This window comes from Amphiura filiformis, chromosome 18 (assembly GCF_039555335.1).
Source record: "Amphiura filiformis chromosome 18, Afil_fr2py, whole genome shotgun sequence".
Taxonomy (NCBI): Eukaryota; Metazoa; Echinodermata; class Ophiuroidea; order Amphilepidida; family Amphiuridae; genus Amphiura; species Amphiura filiformis.
Genome location: NC_092645.1, coordinates 13,353,143 through 13,358,368, shown reverse-complemented (window position 1 = coordinate 13,358,368; position 5,226 = coordinate 13,353,143).

The following is a 5,226-nucleotide window of genomic DNA, read 5'->3' as shown; positions in this document are numbered from 1 at the left end:
AAGGAGTGGATGTGATGCACAAATTATGCAATCTTCTATGGAAAGACAAGAGCTGGCCGATAGACTGGACCAGATCAATATTCCTACCACTCCCCAAAAAGGGTGACACAAGAGAATGCAAAAACAACAGGACCATCTCTCTAATCTCCCATGCAAGTAAGATCATGCTGTACATTACGGTTGAGAGGATCAAACAGCACATGCGTCGTGAGATTCCCCAGAGCAGGCCGGTTTTGTGGAAGGCAGAGGCACAAGAGACCAAATAGCAAACATCAGAAATATTACAGAGAAAGCTATTGAATTCAACCGTCCAATCTACATGTGCTTCATCGACTATTCAAAAGCATTTGATACTGTTCAACATCAAAAACTGTGGGACACCTTAGTATCAATGGGCTTCCCAAAACATGTGGTAGAACTGCTTAGGACACTCTATGACGATCAGGAATCAATTGTTAGAACAACATGTGGTGACAGTACCTGGTTCAAAATCGAGCAAGGGGTGAGACAAGGATGCATTTTGTCTCCTCATCTGTTTAATGCATATGCAGAGTATATTATGCGAATGGCCCTTGAGAGTTGCAGCATTGGAATATCTGTCGGAGGCAGAACCATCAACAACTTACGGTATGCAGACGACACTACCCTACTAGCAGACAGTGCTTGTGAACTTGAGGACCTGATTGAAAGAGTGAGAATGGAGAGTGAAAACTTTGGGCTTTTTCTAAATGTAAGCAAAACCAAGGTGATGGTCATCAACCAACAAGAAGAGAACACCACTATTCATGCAGGAAACCAAGCAATTCGTCGTCCGTATTCCATAGTGGCGTATAGTGGGGCGCCGCGAATAAACAACTTTTCGAGAAAATCGGGTTTGAAGAAATGTCAATTTAAAATCGAGTTGTGTAAATCAGACATTCATTATATTTTGTAAATGATGTGAAATTTCTGTAGTAAACTAAATAGATTTTATTGTTATACATTTTTCAAAAGAAATAAATACATACTATTGCTGGCAAACTGACAATAAAACTATACGTCACTATGGAAAACGAACAAAACGCAATACCCTAACCTTACGTTAACCGTACGCCACCTCGGTCGCCGTGTAATCCCTATGGCGTTACTTTTCGTCGTTCGTATTCCATAGTGGCGTATAGGTCCGATACGCGTACGCCACTATGACATACGATGTTTTTCATTTTGCCGATATTTCATAATTATAAAATGTGTATAAAAAGTGGCGTATGGTCGATACGCCACTATGGAATACGAAAAATGTCACTTTGTAACTATACGCCACATTTAATTAATTAATTACTAATTAATTAGCTAATTATGAAAGAGAAAAAATGAAAGAGAACATCATTAAAGACATATGTGCCAATTTTCAAAAAAATGACCAAAAATCACTATACGCCACTATGGAATACAGCCGACGAATTGAGGTTATCAAACAGTTCAACTTCCTTGGATCCATGATTTCAAACCAAGGCGGATGCTCTACTGAGATCAGACGTCGCATAGCAATGGCAAAAACATCAATGTGCACCATGCACAAGTTATGGAAGGACAGAAGCATCAGCAAGACAACAAAGATTAGACTTGTCTCCTCTTTGATTTTCCCGATCGCAACATATGCGTGTGAAACGTGGGTGATCAATGCGGCAGATCAAAGAAGGATTGAAGCGTTTGAGATGTGGTGCTGGAGAAAACTTCTATGCATCCCATGGACCGCCAAAAGGACAAATGAGAGTGTTCGGCATGAAATAGGAGAGAAAGTCTCACTCATCAACTCAGTGAGGAAACAGAAGTTACAGTATTTTGGACATGTTGCCAGGCGAGAAGGAGTCAATCTAGAGAAAGTGATAATGTTCGGAAAAGTTGCGGGGAAGAGAAGCAGAGGAAGACAGAGACTCAGGTGGACAGATGGAATTGTTTCGTTAACCAAAATGTCAATTTACAGCTGTTACACCAAAGCACAAGATCGACATGAGTGGAGAAACTTCATCAGAAAGGTCACGAATACTCAGATATGAGTAGATCGACGACGACGACGATTATGACCAGTTACTTCCGGGTTCGGAAGGCGGAGGTATTTGGGTGTAATTCGGTTGTTAAAACACGTAAGGTTAAAACGTAAATGGTTTCTGAACCTCGCGATTTTGAGCGATGTTTTCTCAAAATCTCTCACTAAGCGAAGGCAATCACTGCCAAAATCGCGTTTAATATAATGATGTATATTCATACGTAGCGGTAAACGTAAATAGAAAGCAAATTTATACTTCTACGCTACTCAAATTTGGTACACTCACCGGAGCGCTTGCAAAGACTGTGACTCCCTATACATCGGCGAGTCTGGACGCAAGCTCGAAAAGAGGCTAACAGAACATAAATCCAAAGCGGCCAGTTCCAAGACAGCGATCAAGGAACACGTCGACAGGAGCAAAGGACACCAGATTGACTGGGAGAACGTAAAAGTGTTAGAAAGGGAGTCCAAGGACTTCCCTCGCAGGGTCTTGGAAGCAATCCATATCAGAACTAAAAGACCCAGACTGAACCGTGACAAAGGGTTGGACATCGACCCTGTCTGGGACAACCTCCTGACCCCCGGAACCAAGGGGCGGCACAACATCTTCAAGTTTGACGTCATCAACATCTGTGACGTCATCGGAGGTGTCCTAGTACTACATCACTAGCAACAACAATCTTCAGAGCAATAACATCCGCTGAAGACGCCGGTTGACCCGGTGAAAGCGCTCCGGTGAGTGTACCAAATTTGAGTAGCGTAGAAGTATAAATTTGCTTTCTATTTACGTTTACCGCTACGTATGAATATACATCATTATATAAATTTCTAAAACATCTGAAATTGAGTTGTAATGGTTTTGGGTGCTAAAATCTGACTCAACTTATAAGACCCTAACTTTTTGAGGTGTATTTACTCAATAATTGCCCGTAGCCCCGTAGTGTAAAATTAAATAAATACACATTCAACATAATTGTTGGAGATACTGGGTTTTTTTTATACTGGAAAAGCATGTGTTTTTGAATCAATGGCTATTCCAGTTGAATTCCATACACCCCCTAAAAGACACGACCTTAATCACTCACACAGGGAGTGTAGATTTCAAATGTAGTACGTTGATTTACAGGTAACCCCATTTGATATTCACACTCCCTGGGTCTTCCATAGGGGTGTATGGATTGACTGGAATATCCCATTCTGGTCAAAGTTGAAATACAATTGGCTGTTCCATTTAATCCACACCAACCCCGCGGAAGATTTTGGAAATACCTTCCACAAGGCGAGTGTGAATTTCAAATAGAATGAAAATATTAGGCAGCTCTATTTGTATTTCATACACCCTTTGAGAAAGATGCAGCCTGAATCTTCCACAAAGGGACGGTGAGTTAAAAATGGAGCTGCTAATGTGTTCATTCCATTTGCAATTCACACTCCCCCGTGGACATGGTGGAAGATATTTCAAAAATCTTCCACGGGGGGAGTGTGAATCTTAAATGGAATAGCTCAATGCACAGTATTACTTCGTGTGGAAACTCCCCGATTAACCTGTTTTAAAATGCAGTATATCTGTTAATAATTAAGTGTAAATACTACTTTTTCGCTTGGGAAGGCAAACGTATTCGTCATAGTTCGTGTGTGGGAGTATAAACAAGGCTAATAAAGGAATCATCAAAATCAAAGTCACACAAAACCGCTATTCTTTCTGTTCAATTTGGTTACGCTTCAAATCCTTATTATACAGCGTTCCAGTGCGATGACTGAACAACTCCAGACAATTAATGCACATGTATTATGCCTTACATGCAGTCGTGCTAAAGTTGAACATATTGCCGAATATTATTATTATTATTATTCAAACCCACCTGGCATTGCTCATTGTACCATAAACATAAAGTTCTGAGAGCTTTTCCTTGGGTCTTTTAGTCACTTTAACTCTCTTCACGCGGGTGTCGACTGCAGACGACAAGTTTCAAATTTTTTAAAGAAATTCAAAAATTTCATAAATGTAAATTTCATGACCATATTTGGAATCAGCATGAAAAATACATTAAAATGAGTACAAACAAGCCTAGTATTGATTCAGTAGTTAAAAGATAGCTCTTGATATTTTGAGAAAATATTTCAAAACTTGAACTTTTTCCATTGAAGCGCATGGCTAGCAGGCAGAGCATTAATACTTATACGCTGTCTCACTAGTATGAGCTATTACGAACAATTTTACTATTTTGAATGTCTTCCAAGTATAGATGTATAATTTAGTGAGGAATTTTTTTTTTTTTTTGCCTGAATTACTACTACAGAGGGTTTACCATGTTTACAGACCTACTTTTGTATTGAATATTCCATGCAAGGGTGCCATATAGGGTTGCCAATTACCGCGAATTAGTAGCACAATTGGGTGCCGTTTAAAGATGCCCCTTTCGCTTTTTGAACATTTCCTGTTATGTCGATAAAAAAAACAATGGTTTAAAAAGAATTTTTCGACATTGGCGGTAGGTTGCTGTTCCATATAGAAGACTTTTTAGCTAAATCTTCACAGGAGGTGGACATAGGGATCGATTTTCGGCACAGATATTTGGGTACCATTTCAATATTATAATGCGAACTGAAAAGGTGTAGAAACGTTATAAGAAACGTCCAAATAATGGAAAGGGAATCACATGATTAGGGACCGATCGTTATTTACGGCAGGGGGGGGAATGGGCGTTTTGGAAAAAATATCGACAAAAATTTTGCGTTCCCCCCTCGCGTCCGCTCAAAATTTTCGCGTTCCCCCTTGTTTTCCCAATATGCTCCATTTAAAATTTAACAATCCCCCCTCCTGGTTCAACTAAAAATTTCAGGTTCCCCCTAAAGACCCAAAAAAATGTTGTGTTCCCCTTAAATTTTCCCATTCCCCCTCTGTCATAAATAACGATCGCTCCCTTAGATAATTTCAGGTTTTATCTAAATTCTATCATATGTAAAGGGGAGGGGGCAAAGATTTCTTGGCATGTCGAAAATGGTCAGGGGATAATTATTTTTGACATGTCGACAGGGGGGGGCGAATTTTGGCAGATCATTGTGAGAATTCATCACCTCAGGCCCTCAGGGCAGGCATTATTGCACGAACCCTTAAGAGAACAATTGGGCGTCTTTTCTATAATTTGATCCTCAATTCGGATTGAGCATTTTGGCAACACTGGTGCCCTTATTGT